Genomic DNA, 19,513 nt, shown 5'->3' on the forward strand with positions numbered 1-19,513 from the left:
GATATTAGTTTTCCTGCTTTACTTCCCAGTAGAACTTCTTTGTGAATTTATTTCTTCCTTATATTTCAGGAATAGCAGTGTGTTCATTATGTGTATGTATTTGCATATATTTCCTAAGCAGTCTCTGAATTCCTTGTTTTTTGCACCTACTACATATGGTAAATGAACTATAGTAACCACTCAGTGTTTAAATAGCAGTCATTGAATTTACTCATCTGCTCTGGTTAAGCAAAATCTGTGAACATCTCCAAGAAGTAAAAGGAGGAAATAGAAATTTATAGAGGTAGGAACTGATTAAAATGTTTTTGATTATTAGTGGATTTTTTACTAATACATTTTTTTTCTCTTTGCTGTTCCAAAGTATCTGGATAATATTCATGACATTTCATGATTACATTTAAGATTATTTAATTTAAAGTAAAGGTTACATGATAATTCACTTTGGCAAGCTGTGGACTGTGGGTCACCCAAATCTAGGCAGTTATCATTCCAGAGTAGCTGATTATCTGGTTAGATTTGTGTAACTGGCAGTTGAAGTCATGCCATACAGTTGAAGAAACCATAGACAGAAACAGTGGCTTCAGATATGAGGTTCAAATCAAAAGCCAATTGTCAGATTACTTATTTGTTCAAAACTGAGTTGCTTCTACTAGGGCAACTCTAGTCTGGGACAGGATATGTTAATGTGAGTGTACTGAACAACATGGCAGTGATTAGCAGGAGAGCAATTGGTCATTCTTAAACTTGTATTTATCTTTTATCTCTCATAAACTAAGGTATAGTGTTTTACCAGCAGACATCTCCCTCCTGGAATGAGATTTAATGTAGGTCTTGCTGGTACACCATGGCTCCTGTGCAAAGTTTTGGGCTGAGTTTTAGTTTCCTCAGTATTCTTTGTCTTTTCTTTTATTAATATGTCTGTACATAATATCTACCACTTTTTGCCCATGTCATACTTACTACTCTGGGTACAAATTATTCTACCATCCTCTCACTTTTTATTTTTGAGACAGGGTCTCTCTATGTAGTTCAGTCTGACCTTGAACTTGCTATGTATCCTAGGTTGACCTCAAACTCAATATCCTTGGCCTCAGCCTCCCAAGTGCTGAGATTAGAAGGATGCACCACCTGACTGGTATCCTCTCTTCTCATGCAACATCTTCTTTCTAGTTCAAGCTATACCTTTCTAGAGGCAAAAGGAACTTATCTCCTAGTTGAGTTATCCTCCTTTACTAGTTTTTCTTGAAGCTCTAACCAGCAACTTCCCGATAACTTTCCTGTTGACATGTTTGTTAGGAGTGTCCTTTCTACCATTTTTTTTTTTTTTTTTTGGTACTGGAGATCGAACTTGGGACCTTGCGCTTGCAAGGCAGGCACTGGAACCTCTGAGCTAAATCCCCAGCCCCCTTTCTACCATTTTCTACCTGACATCCATATTCATTTTTCAAGACACACCTCAGATGTCATCTCTTTTTACTTCTTTCAGGTGGTCCAGTATGTTACTTTCTTTGATTCTAAAGAATGTACTGGTTTATACCTTACTTTGTTTTCACTTGGCAGTTCTTCCTCTACCTTTTTTTTTTGGTACCGGGGATCGAACTCGGGACCTTGTGCTTGCAAGGCAGACAGCGGAACCACTGAGCTAAATCCCTGGCCCCCTTCCTCTCCCTTAAGACTAAGCATTTTTATGTGTCTTGAGGTTTTATATTTAGAACCAGTGCAAGAAATAGTAAGATATGGGATAGGCAATGGAGAAACTTTTATTTTATAAGGTTTTTAGGGCAGCCTGTTCATTGGTACATGAGTTTTAGGAAAGAGTATATATGACAGTTGTGAATCTGGAGTTCAATTCTCTCTTTTTTTTTTTTTTTTTTTGGTACCGGGGATTGAACTCAGGACCTTGAGCTTGCAAGGCAAGCGCAGCACCACTGAGCTAAGTCCCCGGCCCTGGGATTCAATTCTTAAAAAACTATATAACCACTTAACATTTGGAAAGTTTTCATGTATTCTTTATGTATCCTTTGTGTAGTTCTCTATCTGGAGATCATTGCCTTAAAATTGTTGTGCATTTATATCAGCTTACATGTAAAGGAAATGTTTATTAGGCCAATGTACATAATAGTTAAAACATGGAAACAGTTCAGATGTCCAAAAGCAAGAGGATTGGTAAATAAATTATGGTGTGTCCATACAGTCTAATATTACATACAACACTGAAAATAGATGAATCTGTGCGTAAGCTAAAACATGGATTGAGATCTTTTTTATAGTATTAAAAGAACCCGAGTATAAAAGAATACTATGATATCTTTAATATAATATTCAAGAAAAGGGAAAACTAACCAGTATTGTTTATGGATGTACATATCTGTATTAAATACAAAGAATACAAAGAATTAGTTACCACAAAACTCAGGGTAATGGTTATGTTGTAGTCAGGGTTTTGGCAAGGGAATACATTTAATACAGGACACACAGTTTATAGGATTATTTTATGATATTTACCCAAAAAGTCAAATAAGGAGGAGTGCCAGAGATTAGCCACACACTAGAGGCCCAAAGAATCCAGCCAAGGATCTGGATCCCACAGCAGTGTCTCACACAAGTCCAGCTAAAGGCTTAGAGTCCATTGCAATGTCCTCCACAAGTCCAGCCAGTGGCCCAGAGCCCATGGCAATGTCTCATACTTGTCCTTATTGAGGCTCTGCACCTGGAAGACCCAAAGGCCAGTGGTGGAAGTCAGAAAACCTACACCAGTGGGATGAAGGGTTTGTGCCATCAGGCTGAGGGATCTACATTGGAGCCAGGAAGTGATGCTCACAGTGAAGATCAGAGCTCCCCTGATGAGAACAGCAGCCATTCCCAATGATAGTGAGGCACTGAGCTCCTCCTTCAACGAGAACAGCCCAGTTCGAATCAGGAAAACCATCTGCAGCTAGCTTCTAGAAAATCAAAAGCCCACACAATCTTTTGCCTCCAGTTCTCTTTTTATGGCTACTGGCAACAATCCTCAGGTGGCTCTTTCATGCCCAGACCATGCTGATTTCAGTTCAGCTGGGTGTTACAAGTTGACCATTAGTTAATCTGCCACAGATTACCTGTTGGGGAAGAAATGAGATACTAATGGGGGAGACATAACAGCAGGGCAAAAGTGAAATTGATTCTGATTTCCAAGTGACTTTAGGCAAACTATTTCCTTAGCCTCAGTTTCATTGACTGTAAGCTAGAATTATATATCCACCTTATGAAAAATGTAAGGATGCTGATAAAGTTTATAAAATGTCTTGCTCATGTTAAACATTACATGCAATATTTCCTTATTTTCTTATATTTTATCATGACTCAAAGCATGGTATAGGCTTTTGATAGGGAGGATAAAATTCAATAAAATTGGATGAAATTGAAATAAGAAGAAAAACTGTACATAATGATACAGATACTCTGTTACTTAGTGTCATAATGCTATGCTAGTTGGGCATATTATTTTATTTAATCTTTAAAATGAATCTGAGGTCAGATTCAGTTGTAGCAACTTGTATTAACCCATACCTTTTGGCTTAGGTGTCACTGTCACTATTTTACATTCAGTCAGGTAACTTTCCCAGGGTTCTACAGACTAATTGGTAGAGATTTGGGTTTGGACCAAGGTTTTTTGGTACCGGTGATTGAACTTGGGACTTTGTGCTTTTGAGGCAGGTGGTGGAACCACTGAGCTAAATCCCTGGCCCCTGGACCAAGTTTTTAAATATATATATATGTATTTTTTTGGCATTCTTATTAGTAATGATTAAGTCTGACTTGAAAATTGTCAGAAAACAATTGTTAGGGCCGGGGATTTAGCTCAGTGGTTCCACCACCTGCCTCGCAAGTGAAAGGTCCCGAGTTCAATCCCCGGTACAAAAAAAAAAGGGGGGGAGGGGGAAACAACTGTTAGTCTATATTCATTGCATATGCCCAGTACTCAGAAATATTTAACTGAGGTAATCTCTGGGAAAGTTCTGTTGAAGAACATTAGATTATATCCATTTCCAGGGACAGACTCCACATTCCATGGCTATGCCACAGAATCTGGCTAAACTAAATCAGTTTATTCCAAGCCTTCAGGATTGTTGAATACTAATTTCATAGAGCCTGGCCTAAAATCCTGCAACTTGGAATTTGGAAAATTGTTTGGTATCTAAATTTCAGTGAAATCAAGATTACAGGCAGGGCTGGGGCTCAGTGTTACGGCACTTTCTGAGCATGCATGGACCCTTGGGTTCAGTGCCTAGTAACACACACACACACACACCAGTGTGGGGAAAGTATAAGCAAAGAATTACAAGGTTGGCAGCTGAATTACATCTCATATTAGCCTCATGTATGTTCATTGCCTTTGATGTTTGTTGTAGTGAGTCTAGATTTGATGGTTTGCATTCAGACTTACAGTATACTCAAAGGAATAAAAGGATGACTTCATCAAAGATTGCTTACCCACTAGGTATTAAAAATATATGTCCTTTGGGCATTGACTCCTTCCCAGCTGTATTTGTTCTCACATCATTACTACTTTGTAATTAGCATTTATGTAACCCTTCATTTTAAATTTATTTTTAATAGGCCTATTTTCAGTTCCGAAAGTTTGGTTAGTGTTTGTCTTAGTCACTTTTCTCATTGCTGGGTCACAATACCTGACACCTACAACTTAAAGGAGGAGAAGCTTATTTTTGCTCATGGATATAGTCCATGGTTCGCTGTCTCCAAGGCAGAATGGCATGGCAGAGAGGCATAGCAGAGCAAGAGCTGCTCATGTAGGAAACAGTGCATGCACTCATGCACATCTAGGAAACAGTGAGGGGAGCATCTGGGAAGGAACCTGCCTTTTCTGCCTAGGCCTCACCTTCTAACAGCAAGTCAGCTGTAATGCCCTCATAATCCTTTCAAAATCCTCACCTAAGAAATGTTTGATAGCTACTCCTCTGAGAGAGGATTAATACCTAGACTATATAAAGAATTTTTAAAAATCTACACCAAAAAGCCCCCAAAACAAAAAAACCAAATAGCCCAATCAGTAAATGGGCAAATGAATTGAACAGAAAATTCTCAAAAGAAGAAATATAAATGACCAGTAAGTACATGAAAAAATGTTCTCGTCTGTAGCCTTATGGGAAATGTAAGTCAAAACTACATCAAGATTCTGTCCCCCTAGTCAGAATGGCTGTCATCAAGAATACCAAAAACAGTGAATGCTGGTGAGGATTCAGGGAAAAAGGAACCATCTCTCACTGTTGGTAGAAATGTAAACTGGCACAACCACTATGGGAATCAGTGTGGCAGTTTCTCACAACATTAAAAATAGATATATTATTTGATCCAGCTAATACCACTCCTTGGTATATTCTTGAAAGAATTGAAGACCACATGCTATAGATATGCATATATACCTGTGTTTATAGTAGTACATTACACAATGGCTATTCTTTGGAAACAGCTGAGATAACTATCAACAGATGAATAGACAGAGAAAATGTGAAATATTACTTGGTCATAAAAAAGAATGAAATATGTTATATTCAGGAAAATGGATAGAACTGGGGACCATCTTGTTAAGCAAAACAAGTCTTAGTTAAATACCACATATTTTATCTTATATGAACAATCTAAAAATAAATTTAAAAAATAAAGGAAAGCTGATAGGAAACTAGATGCTAGACTTTTAGAGATGAAGAAAATAGGGGGAGGAAGAGTTAAGATGGAGATGAAATGAGATGAAATGAGATGAAATGAGATGAATGAAATGAAAATAATCAAAATTTATTATATGTATATACCAATATATGAAGATGAGTCTGTATTACTAATATGTACTGAAAAGAATGAATACTAATTGAAATATTAATGCAAATCATTTGCTAGGTTCATATATGGGCTAAATGAGTCAATATTCTTCATGTGGAATTTCACATCTATATTTGTACTACATATTTTTTAATAATAACAATTAACTTTTATCCAGTACTTATTTTGTGCTAGGCCTTATTTTATGAGGTTTTACATATTAACTCATTGAATGCAGTAAACACCATGAGGTAGATAAGGAAACAAGTTCAGAGGGTTAAATAATACAGAGATCTAGGCAAAGAAACTGGGATTTGAACCCAGTTCAAATCATTATGCTGTATCACATAAGAACACAATGAGGTAGGTACTATTCCATCTCTTTTATATTACTTCTTTGAAGTCCTGCTTGAACAGTAAAAATGTGAGTAATAAGTATTAAAACAGTCTTTTAGTCTTGTCTCTTATTTAGCACAGATGGATGGATGGGTCTTTCCTTAAGTCTGTTAAGTGTGTACTGTGCCATGTCTTAGACATTAGACAAGTAATCTTTTTCTGGGTTTAAAGTAGGACCTTCTTGAAATATGTGCTATGTTTAAAAGTAAATTATAATTTTAAACTCTCCTTAAAGCTATCTTTTATGGAAAACAAGGGGAAAAAAGAGAAAGAAACAAAAATCAAACTTTGGAGATTGAGGTAGCTTTTTAAAGATCTTCTGACATAAATTCATACTAATATGGGAGAATCACATTCTTAAATATGTAATATATTTAAGGTTGCTTGGTGGTTATCTTGAATTACAGTTTATGATGAGGTTTTTGGTAATCAAATTGCTTCTTTAAGCTCTGTAGCTGTTTTTTTCTAAGTTCTTATATTTCATAAGCTATACAGTTTAGCATTTAAATACTTAGCATTGGTGTCTGCTTCATTTGTTTCAACTTTGTTAATAAATGCATACTCAGTCAGGTCTACTATGTGTGAGATGTTACCTTCAGCAATGTTTCAGCAAACAAGAACAACATGGCACTTGTGTTAGTGGAGTATGTAGTCTACTGGTTAGTCCATTTTCCATACCATTGCCGTAAGTTTATTTGTGTGCGTATGTGTGTGTGTGTGTGTGTGTGTGTGTGTGTGTATGTGTTTTTTTGAGATGAGGTCTTGTTATTTTTCCCAGGCTGGTCTTGAACTTGTGGACTCAAACAATCCTTCTGCCACAGTCTACTGTGTGCTAGACTACAAACACGTGTCACCACAGCATACAAATTGCCATAATTAAAAAAAGAAATCCAGATCAGAACTTCTCTGGTTCTCTTTTGCCTAGTGTATAGGTTCTTTACAGTAAGGTGTAGTATAATTGAACGATTTAGATGACTTCTCCAAGGAAGCCATCCTTGATCTTTTCTTAGAAGCAGAAACAAGTATTTTCTTAATCCTTGTTTCCATAGCACTTTGTCATAACATTAATTACATTGTATTAAATTGTTTATATTAGTCGCCTCTGATAGTTTTTGAATTTCTTGAAAGAAGGGATGGTGTTTCATTTATTACTTTTTCAACATTGTTATAGAACACAGTATCTGGAGGGTGTTTAATGTTGAATTATGGTATATTCTTAGTCTTTGCTATCATTTCATAGTGTATATCTTGTGTCTATAATTATCAGGTTGCAGAATGTCTTTGTTTTCTTCTGACATTCATACTGGTATACAGGCAATGATATATCCTTAAATAAATATTTACTATTTCATTTTTTTCTACCCACTGGCTTCATTGCTTAGTAAAGCATTTCTTTTGTCTCTTTTGTCTTGCTGGATTCCTTACTTCATTAAAAGAAATCCAACATTTTACTTAAAGGGGCTTTATTTAATTTCATGTCTATTCTTGAAAACTGTTTATCTTATTGATCCCGTAATTGATAATTGAATCTCGCTCCCTTTTCCTGTTTGACTACTAGAATACCCAGAGATAAATTGTTGCTCACCTTAAAAAAATGATAAGCATCTTTTATAAATTCTGACATTGTCTTAGATTGCAGCCTGTTTATATTTACTTTTCTATTTTAACTTTTATTTCAAGTTATATTGTGTTTTTATGAGCAACTTCAAATTCTTAAACAAATAACACAGAGAAATCAGTGATACTTTCATTCACCTGACAAATATTTATTGTAAGGCATAGTACCAGGTCCTATGAAATATGCAAACATAATGCTGTATCTGTTCCAAAGAGGGTGAATTTGTTAATATAGGAAGCACTTGATGTAAGAACAGTTAGAGAAACCGGGTATAGTGGCTCACACCTGTAATCCCAGCACTTGGGAGGCTGAGGCAGGAGGATTGCCTTGAGATCGAGGCCAGCCTAGGCTACATAGTGAGTTCAAGGCCAGATAGAGAAGAGTGCTTTGCGAAATGATGGCAAAGGCCTTGGAGACCGATATTTGAACTGAATCCTGAGAGATGGGCTAGGGTTTGGACTTTGCAGACATTCCAATGAGAAGAAACAAATGGTCAAGAAAATATATTTTGTGTTATTAGTATTATCCACTCACTATTTCTTTTCTCCTTCAGGCTCATGATGATTGCATGCTCTTTTCTTGGAAGTTGGATATGGTTATGTGAGTTGCTTTGGCCAATGATATGTGAGCCAAAGTGACGTGAGTCAGTTCCAAATAGAAGTTTTAAGAATTTGTGTGCCTACTATGCTTTCTTTTCCCCTGCCATAGTGACTTAAGATGTTCTGGTTGACAAACTATGGGATGTGGGCCAAATGTGGTCTGCTGCATGTTTCTGTACTAATTTATTTATATGTTGTTTATGGCTATTTTTGTACTACAACACCAAAGATGAGTATTTGTGGCAGAGATCGTATGTCCCACAAAGCTGAAAATATTTACTTCTAGCTATTTACAGAAAAAATGTGCTGATTCTTACTCTAGATAAGTAGAGTTGCTTCTTAGGTTGAAGACATTGTAGAGCACAGTAGACATATATTAGTTAATTTTGCATTGCTATAATGAAATACTTGAGGTAATTACCATGTAAAGAGAAAAAGTTTATTTTTTTCATTTAGCATACTTCTCTGGAGATCATCCCAGTTACTGAAGCAATAATTTATTCCTTTTTATTGCTGAATAGTATTCCATGATATAATATATTTTTAAACAACCTGTTGAAGGACATCTGGATTGCTCCTAGGTTTTACTTGTGGCATAAAATATTTTATTTGATTTTCATTCCTGATTCCTAGAACAGAGCTCCTAAAATCCTTGGAATTTTCTAAGTGATTGGAGTAATGTTTCGTTATTCATAAAAAAATCCCATACCTGTGTTTATGCTGATGAGATGATTCTTGGTGGGTTTCTAGATAGATTTCAGGATGAGAGCTGGTCACCAGAAATGTCAGACCTTGATAAGAAGATTGTAGCTTTCAATTCTACTTGCCAACTTTTGGGCAGCAGGGAAGAGGGGTTAGAGATTGAGATCAATTACCATTGGCTCATGATCTGATCAGTCATGTCTACCTATGTAATGAAACCAGCATAAAACCCCCTAAAAGATAGAGTGCAGAGAGCTTCCAGTTTGATGAACAGATGGAGCCTCCGGCAAGGAATGGAGTCTGGAGAGGACACAGAAACTTTCTGTGTTGCTCTTCCTCCCTGTCATATGTTGCACTATGGATCTCTTCTGTTTGGTTTCTTTGAGATTTTTTATATATATATATATATATATATTTTATTCACAAAATGAAAGCTTTATTATAGCAGCTTAAAGTTTTACTGTCAATTATACAAATACAAAGAAATTCCAAAAACAATTCCTTAAATTCTAATATTTTTTTCTTATGCCCTAAAAGTTGAGAGCAGATTTTCAGCATTAAAGTGACACATATCAAGTTTCAGAGATTTATTAATCTGTGTAATAAACTCCAATAAATCAACATGATTTCATGCATTTAGAAGAGGAGTATTTCCTGGTTAAGTGGAAAATTGTGTGGATGGCTTCTCAAAGACCTTCATTCTAAGCAGCTTTATAGTGAAACATTTCACTTAGAAGTCTTGACCTTCTTTCTTCAGTTTGCTGTAATCCGCATTCACTGAGTAGAACTTGTATTGGTCATTGGAAACCAGTTTGTTCCAGGGTTCTGGGTTATTCTTCCCGTCCCAACTGACATCTGGTTTGAACAATGCTAGACGTGTTAAATACAGTGCTGCTCCAGTACCTCCTGCTCCAATAAACATGAAAAGGGGGATCAAGCTAGGATGCTTCGTGGCCTGACCGATCTGGTGGACCATGTTTGTAGCAGAGGCCTATAGCCTGAAATGGAGAAAAACAAATCTGCCGGGTCAAGACTAAGCAGTTTTCCTGAGATATATGTTTTTAATAGTAAATAACAGTAAGGAAAGTTCTTTCCTGAGTTATGTGAATTATTGAACTTGTGAGGGTAGAGGGTCATGGGAACACCTGAATTTGTACTTAGATGTGCTGAAAGGTGGGACACCTGGGCAACCCATTTGTGACTAGTGTCTGAAGTGGGAGGCAGTCTGTGGAACTGAACTATTTTCTGTTTTTTTTGGTACCGGGGATTGAACTTGGGACCTTGTGCTTGTGAGGCAGGCACAGCACCACTGAGCTAAATCCCTGGCCCTAAACTATTAAGCTGAGGAGTCTGACACTAACTCCAGGACACGTGTCAGAACTGAATGTAACTGTAAACACTAGTAGGTATCAGAGAATCGGTGTTGGAAAAAACACCACATACTTGTTGTCAAGAGGAGAAAGAACTTTTTATTAGCTACTGTGAATGAAGCTGTTATGAATGTTCAACTACAGATTTTTGTAGTTTTTTGTTTTTATCCATATAAATTGTCATTTCTGTATAATTAATTCCTTACGGTGTAGTTGCTAGATTGTATGGGAACTATATGCTTAAATTTTTTTTGCAGGGGTTGATAGTAGGCATTAAACCCAGGGCTTTTGCATATGCTAAGCAGGCATGCATTCTATGACTGAGCTGCATCACAGTCTATATGTTTAATTATTAAAGAAAGTTATTTTCTTAAAATAGTTACTTAGTTATTTCCCCACGTGGCTGTACTGTTTTATGTTACTATCAGTGATGTATTAATGATCTAGTTTATCTGCATCCAACATATGGTATTGTCTCTTTTTTATTTTAGCCATTCTGATATATAGTGAAATTGCAGTGTTTATTATGATTCAATTTTAAGTTCATCTTTATTTTCATGTTCTACAGTGTAAGCAGTTTATTATTTGTACATGTGACAGATTTACTGTTACTGCCTGTTTATATTTTCACTAATGTAGCTTGTAGCCGTTCTACAGATTGCTAATACTTACAAACTTATGAGACTGGAATGATACTAACAAATGTGTTGTCTTCATATTGTGCGATCATGTATGTTAACATGAGGAAGACCTGTCCAACAATTGACTGAATCAGTATTTTTCAGATGATCTGTGCCTGATGTTGCAGAATCATATAAAAGATTCATTTGAAGTACAAGATAGACTAATGTATTTTAATTTAGAAGGGTAAGAAAAATGTACTGGTATGGTTTTGGATTCCACATTGTAACTTTTCTTTAAGAAAGCACTACGTGTAAAGTTTTGAGATCAAAGGATGTATGTGTGTGTGTACCCATATATATATATATATGTATTACATATATATGTGTAAATATATGTTTATCTGAAAACATTTAAAAAATATTTTTTACTTTCTTAAGTACACATGTATTTAGCTGGATTTTCTTGATACTTTAACCAAAAGCACACAGTATCATAGATTGAATGCAGAAGTAGTTACAAAATCCAGATGTCTTCTGTTAAGCCAGATATTAAAAAGTCTTTGCATAAATTTCGAGCAGGCTCTCATAACTAAGTTTTTCATGGCTTTGGGATTGTTACTTTATTATTTATTTATTACTTATTAGGGACTAATCGCAGGGTGCTGTATCACTGAGCTACATCCTCAGCCTTTCTTTTTTTAAATTTTTATTTTGAGACAGGTTCTTGCTAAATTGCCCAGGCTAACCTCGAACTTGAAATCTTCCTGTCATAGTCTTTTGATTACAGGTGTATGCCACTGGGCCTGGTTTACATAGTTATTTTTCACAAAATATATTCTTTAACCTGCAATGGGCTTGTTTTTTGATTTTAAGTGAGATAATGTTTTAAAATTTTTCTTTCAATTTATTTTTTCCAGCTTGAGATATAATTCATAAAAATTACATATGTAGTGGTACTTCGGTTCACAAACTTAATTTGTTCTATAATTGTGGAAAAGATGGCCACGTTTGTGTTTGTGACAGAAAGCTGGCCAGAGTTTTATTACCTGATGCAGAGTTTGCAAGCAAAAACAAAATTTTGCCAAATGCTCTGTTTGCAAACCAAATTGCAAACAAAAGTGTTTGTGAACTGAGGTACCACTTTATTTAGACTGTACAATGTGATGTTTTGATATGCATACGTTGTGAAATGATTACTGTAGTCAAGCTAATTAGCATGTCCATCAACTTACATAGTTACTTTTTTATGGTGCGATCTACTGTCAGCAAATTTCAAATATAAATTACAATTTTTTTTTGGTACTAGGCATCGAACTCAGGACCTTGAGCCTGGGAGGCAGGCGGCGGCACCACTGAGCTAAATCCCTGGGCCAAATTACAGTATTAATAGATATATATTATATGGGATTAGTATATCAAATATACATTACAGTATAGTCACCATGCTGTACATATTCTTTTGTAGCTCCTGGAATTTCTTTAAGGTGATTATTTTGAAATGTTTTCCAGGCAGTTTGTAGATATCATTATTTAGGATGGGTTATTGGTGTTTAATTTTGTTCCTTTGATACTGTTAATGGTTTTTCTGTTTCGTCATGATCCTTGTAGCCTTGTTTTGGTGGTTGTGCCTTTGAAGACTTCTCATCTTTACTGACTGGCATTAGCAGGGGAAGCTGGTTGTACTAGTAAGCCCATTGAGAGTTTCTGGGCAGGCTGGCTGGTGGGATGCTCAGGTGGACTTGAGGCTGGAGTTCTTAGGCAGGCTGTCCTGGTTCCTGGGTCAGCAGTTACACGTATCTGGCACCTAGCTTCATCAGTACTGCTGCCTAAGTTCCTGGTTGCCTAGGCCTAAGTCCTAGGTCTATGGGAGGACAGCCTCATGCCATTATCCATTGGTTTGAGACCGGGCCCAGTACTGGGGGTCCAAACTATTTCTGGAGTAGGATTTGTGCCTGAGTCTGCTGTTACTAGCCTGGCACTGGGGTACATTGAAGCAAGTCTGATGACTGCATCTGCTGGAGTGAATCTAGAGCCTGAGCCTATGGGTATATGCCTGGGTCCCCTGGGAACATGCCTGGATCCTTGGGGGATAGCCTGGTGCCAGGACCAAGGGGACTAACCTGCACCAGATTCTCCTGGGGTGAGTCTAAAGCCTGGATTTTGGGGAATTGGCCTGGCACTTTGTCCTGTTGGAGCCTGGGTCTGTAGGAGCAAGTGGGGAGCCAATGGCCACAGAGGCTGACCTGGTTCAGGGATCGGTCTATAGCCTGGGTACCTGTTGGTCTGTCTGGCTCTGAGGTTCTCTGGGGTAGGCCCTGTGCTGGGGTCCCTGGTGAAGTCAGGTACTCACTTTTCTCTCATTTTCCTACAAAGAGACTCTCTTGAGCTGCACTGTACATATTTTGGGCAAGGGAATCATGGCTTGTGAAACTATCCTTTATTTATTTTGGAATGTGCTTTTTTAAATTTCTGGGTTCCACCTAGGTTCTGTAATCTCTCCCCTGGATTTCTTAGCTCTGGTGAGATTATTTTTTATGAGTGAATGGTTATTCAAATTGACCTTTCTGTGCAAGTAACAATGTTTGAAACTCCTGTCATCTTGCTGTTATCATTCCTGTTTTAATTTTTAACACAGTGCATGTTGATTACATATATATATATATATATATATATATGCTGTTTACATTTATTTAGAAAGAGAATGATAAGGCAAATGTTACAAATTGAAGCTGGTATAAAGGCTGTACAGATATTCTCTGTGCAATGTGAAATTATTTCAAAATAAAATTTAAAAATTATGAAGTAATGTAATGAGTGTCTTACCAGTAGAAGCAATTTTTACAAATTAATCAGAGAGTGTTTTATTGTGCTTGTGAATGACTGAAATGTTTTGAATAATTGAAGCTATACGTAAGCACCTTGGGAGTTTTTAACCTCTTTTCCGAGGACACTCTGTGCTCTGCTGCCCCCTTGTGACTTTTTATGTTCATGAGCAATTCATTCAGCTAGTGACATTACTGTACTTGGGAATTTAAAGTGTTTGTTATCATCAGTTAAACACAACTTAGTATCAAGTGAAATAATTTTCTGAGGTGGTGGTGTTGGGGAGATACTACCATGAAGTTAAATCTCATGGCTTCTATTTTTCCTTTGAGTTTCTTCCTCTGCCTTTCTCTCTTTGATACTGGGAATGGTATCTAGGACCTCATGCATGCTAAGCACACACTCCATCCCTGAGCTACAACCCCAGCACCCCCTTTTTTAAAACATAGTATATATTGATTCCTCACTGAAGAGCAACAATAAAACCAAGTTTTGTACTCCTCTCCCTTTCTTTTTCCCATCACTAAATATTAATAGTACTGCCTTAGTATTTTATTTTGTAGCGATGCATACTTGCTTCATAATCTCTCATTTGCAATCTCCAAATACCAAAGGCTCTGGATACCATTTGTTGTGAAAATTTACCTCAATTTTTTTTGCCAAGAAAACAGGATGTGAGTTGTATGAAATATTGATAAGGTTTATATTTAGCATTTGTGTGGAATAGTCGTACATTGTGCAGCAGAAATACTAATGTACTTGTTTTGAGATACTTTTTAAGATCTCACCTGTCATGTTACATAATGTATGACAATATGCACAGATTGTTTTGTGAAAACTTCGTAATTTGATATTATGAAACATTTCTGCCTTAAGGATTTTAGGTAAAGAACTTTATACCTGTACTTGATATGCTTAGTTTTGACTCTTAATAAGTATGAGGTAGGCAGCTACCTTATTCTGCTTTTTCTTCTCTTTTATTTTTGTTCTATAGCTTTTACACCCTATTTTATGTATCTTTTTTCACTCTTAATCTGACCTTGTTTTTATTTGTTTTAGATTGTAGTTAAATATTTTCACTTCTCACTGCCAGTCTTTTTTGCTGCAGTTTCCTCTATCATGTAGTTTGACTTGGTTTGAGCTCTTCATTCACTAGTTGCTTTGAGGAGGATTTAAAATAATTTTTGTATATTCAGTAGTTTTATATTCACTTATATCATGTAATTGAATTATATAATATAAAATTATATTCAATACTTTTAGTGTACATTGTAAACAATTTGTATATCCAGAATGGTATCTCTGTAGACTTTATACTCAAAGGATAGCTTGGTTGAAATTAAAATTATTGGTTCACATTTTATTTCTTTGAGTATCTTGTCTTGTTGTTCATTTTTGCTGCAGGGAAGTCTGATGCATGCTAGAGGTTTTTATGCCTGCTGAAGTGCTTACTCTTTCTTTTGTCTTTATCTATTTGTTGATTCTTTTTTTTAATCATGAGGAATTACTTTAAAGGTTTCAGCGTGCATCTTTGACTCATTAGAGCCTCATATGAATTAATACTTTTATCGTGTCCTTAACATAGCTAGAACTATATACTGTAACACTTTTTATTTACCTTCTCCTATCTCTTACTTCTTTGCTATTGTGAATTTTAATTTTACAAATAATTTATTTCTCATAAGACATTAAGCTTGCTATTTTGAAAGTCAGCATTCACAGACTTACGTTTACTCTTTTGGTTGATTTTCATTTCCTCCTACACCTCCCTGTCTTGTTCTGAGGTCGCTGTCTTTTTATTTGAGGAAATCTCTTTAGTATTTCTTTTAGTGTGGCCTTCCTGTTAACAGATTCTCTAATTAATTTTGTTTGTATGAAAAATGTCTTTCACCTTATTTTAAAATTATGGTAAAATATACATAACATTGATTTACCACTTACAGTGTACAGTTCAGTGGCACTAAGTGCATCACCACCGTATATCTCCAGAACTTTCTAATCTTCCCCAAGTGCAACTTTGTACCCCATAAAGAGTAACAACCTGTTCTGTACTCCCCCAGCCTCTGGAAGGCACTATTTTACTTTCTGTCTTGATGAATTTAAATACTCTAGGTAATCCATTTAAGTAGAATCATGCAGTATGTGTACTTTTATGACTAGTTTATTTCACTACTAATGTCTTCAATGTTCATCCATGTTGTTCCATATGATGGAGTTTCCTTCCATTTATTTTATTTTTATTTTTTATTTGTTTATTTTTTGGTACCGGAGATCGAACTCGGGTCCTTGTGCTTGTGCAGCAGGTGGCGAAACCACTGAGCTAAATCCCCAGCCCTATTTATTTATTTATTTGTTTTAAAATTTTATTTTATTGGTACATTTTAGGTATACAACATAATGACATTCATCATTGGAAATTTGCACCTTTACATAATCTCTCTTGGTTCTGATTTTTCCCCCTTCCCCTGCCCTCCCTTCAACCCCTCCATCCCTCCCTATTTACAAAGACTTTGTTTCCATTTTCTCATATTAATTCCATTCCGTTCTTTCCTTTCCCCTACCCCTCCCACTTCCCCTTCCCCTTTGCCCCTTTTCTTCCTATTTTACATTATCTGTTATACCTTTTAGTCCTTATTTACACTTTCGGTTTCTCACATCAGAGAAACTATTCAGTATTTACATGTGTGTCCTATTTATTTCACTTGAGAGTATTGCCTCAATGTGCATCCATTTAGCTATATGTCTCTAATGTCTCATTTTTTATGGCTGAGTAGTACTCCATTTTATTAAAAAACCACATTTTCTTTATCCAGTCTCCAGTTGATGGGCAATTGGAGTGCTTCCAAGTTTTAGCTATTACAAATTGAGCCGCTATGAACATGGGTGCACATATATCACTGTGGTATGATTTTTTTAATTCTCTGGGGAAGATAACCAGCAGGGGAATAGCTGGGTCAAACGGGACTTCCAGTCCTAGTTCTTTGAGGTATCTCCATACTGATTTCCACAGTGGTTGCACCAGTCTACACTCCCACCAGCAGTGGAGCAGTGTTCCCCTTTCCCCACAGTCCCGCCAGCATTTGTTGTTGGTTGATTTCATGATAGCAGCCATTCTTTCTGGAGTGTGGTGGAATCTCAGCATTGTTTTCATTTGCATCTCTCAAATGACCAGTGATGTTGAACATTTATTTGCATGTTTATTTTCCATTTCTACTTCTTTGTGTGAGAAATGTCTGTTCATTTCAGATGCCCATGTTTGGATTGGGTCTTTGAATTTGGGAGGTCTGATTTTTTTAAGTTCTTTACAGATTCTATATAGTAGACCTTTGTCTGAGGAAGAGCAGGTGAAGATTTTTTTCCCACATTGTGGGTTGTCTCTTCACACTGCTGGTGGTTTCTCTTGCTGTGCAGAAGCTTTTTAGTAAGAAGAGATCCCACTTGTTCATTGTTTGTGCTAGTTCACAGGTAACTGAGGTTTTGTTCATAAAATCTTTTCCTACACCAATGTCTTCAAGAGTTCTACCTAACCTCTGTTCCAGCTGGTTCAGCATTTCTGTTTTAATATTTAGATCTTTAATCCATTTCGATTTTAGTTTAGTGCATGGTGAGAGATATAAGTCTAGTTTTAATCTTTGCCAAGTTGAAACCCAATTTCTCCAGCACCATTTATTAAAGAGGCTATCTTTCCTTCAGTGAGGGTGTTTGGCTCCTTTGTCAAAGATGAGGTGGCTGAGTGTGTCTGAAGTTGTTTCTGCATCTTCTAATCTGTTCCCCCAGTCCTCAGGTCTGTTTCTTTGCCAGTACCATGCTGTTGTTATCACAGTAACTTTGTAGTATATTTTCAAGTTGGGGGTTGTAATACCCCCTGCCATATCTCTGTTACCTAGAATTGCTTTTGCTATTCTGGGTCTCTTCTTGTTCCAAATGAAATTTTGGATTGTTTTCTCAAGGTCTTTGAAGTATGCTGCTGAGATTTCAATTGGGATTGCATTGAATCTAGCAATTTTGGAAGTACGGCCATTTTCACTATGTTGATTCTTCCTACCCAGGAGCAAGAGCTGTCTTTCCATTTTCTGATATCTTCTTCAATCTCTTTTTTCCAAGTGTTATAGTTTTCAGAGAAGAGGTCTTTGATTTCTTTTGTTAGGTTGATTCCTAAGTATTTCAGTTTTTTGGATGCTATTATAAAAGAAATTGTTTGCCCTATTTCTATCTCAGTGAGTGTTTTTCGTATAGAGGAAAGTTATTGATTTTTGTGTGTTGACCTTGTATCCAGCTACTCTACTGAATTTGGTTATTAAGTCTAGAAGACTTTCGGTGGTGTTCTTGGGGTCTTCTATATAGAGTATCATGTCATCTGCAAATAATGACAATTTGATTTCTTCATTTGCTATCTTTATTCCTTTTATTTCTTTCTCTTGTCTAACTGCCGTGTCTAATGTTTCCAAAAGTATATTGAACAGGAGTGGTGATAGTGGACATCCTTGTCTTGTTCCTGATTTTAGTGTGAAGGATTTCAGTTTTTGACCATTTAGTATGATATTGGCTGTTGCTTTTTCATAGATGGCTTTTATCAGCTTGAGGTAGAGACCATCTATTCCAATTTTTTGCAGGGTTTTTATCATAAATGCATGTTGGACTTTGTCAAATGCTTTTTCTGCATCTATGGAGATGATCATATGGTTTTTGTCCTTGGCTCTATTGATATAGTGTATTACATTGATTGATTTGCATATGTTGAACCATCCCTGGATTCCTGGGATGAATCCCACTTGGTGAGGGTGTATGATCTTCTTGATGATCTTCTGCATTCTATTTGCTAGTATCTTATTAAGGATTTTTGCATCTGTGTTCATTAGTGAGATTGGCCTATAGTTTTCTTTTTCGGTTGGGCCTTTCTCTGCTTTGGGGATCAAGGTGATGCTTGCTTCCAGGAATGAATTTGGGAGTATTGCTTCCCTTTCAATTTCATTGAAGAGTTGAAGCAATAGTGGCCATAGTTCCTCTCTAAATGTCTTGTAGAATTCAGCAGTGAAGCCATCAAGACCTGGGATTTTCTTAGTTGTTAAGTTTTTAATTATGTTTTCAATTTCATTGATTGATATTGGATTGTTTAGAATTTTTAGGTCTTTTTTGTTCAACTTTGGTAATTCATAAGTATCTAGGAATCTAGATATATCCATTTCTTTTGTGTTTTCCATCTTATTGGCGTATAGGTTCTTGAGGGTAGTTATTGGTGATCTCTGGATTTCTGCTGGGTCCATTGTAATTTCACCCTTTTCATTTCTAATTGCATGGGTTTGGGCCTTTCCTTTCCTTTTTTTGATAAGGTTGGCTAAGGGTTTGTCAGTTTTGTTCATTCTTGTGAAGAACCAACTCTTGGCTTCATTGATTTTTTTGTGTCATTCTCTTTGTCTCCATTGCATTGATTTCTCCTCTGATCTTTCGCTCCCTTGTATGAGCTTTGGGTTTGCCCTGCTTTTCTTTTTCTAGAAGCTTGAGGTTCAGCATCAGGTTGTTTAATTGGGCTCGTTCTGTTTTCCTAATATGAGTATTCACTGCTAT

At 36.4% G+C, this 19,513-nt stretch overlaps 1 protein-coding gene and 1 pseudogene across 9 annotated transcripts in view; one reads left to right on the top strand and one right to left on the bottom strand.

Moving 5' to 3' along the window:
* The window catches only part of Exoc6b (exocyst complex component 6B), a 721,832-nt gene that overhangs the window by 104,977 nt on the left and 597,342 nt on the right, over positions 1-19,513 (top strand). The gene's annotated exons all lie outside the window — the stretch shown is intronic.
* On the bottom strand, positions 9,705-10,108 carry LOC101712498 (cytochrome c oxidase subunit FA4 pseudogene; annotated as a pseudogene).

The sequence above is a fragment of the Heterocephalus glaber genome, unplaced genomic scaffold (assembly GCF_053883595.1).
Source record: "Heterocephalus glaber isolate CG9 unplaced genomic scaffold, H.glaber_assembly_v1.0 deba00001456, whole genome shotgun sequence".
Taxonomy (NCBI): Eukaryota; Metazoa; Chordata; class Mammalia; order Rodentia; family Bathyergidae; genus Heterocephalus; species Heterocephalus glaber.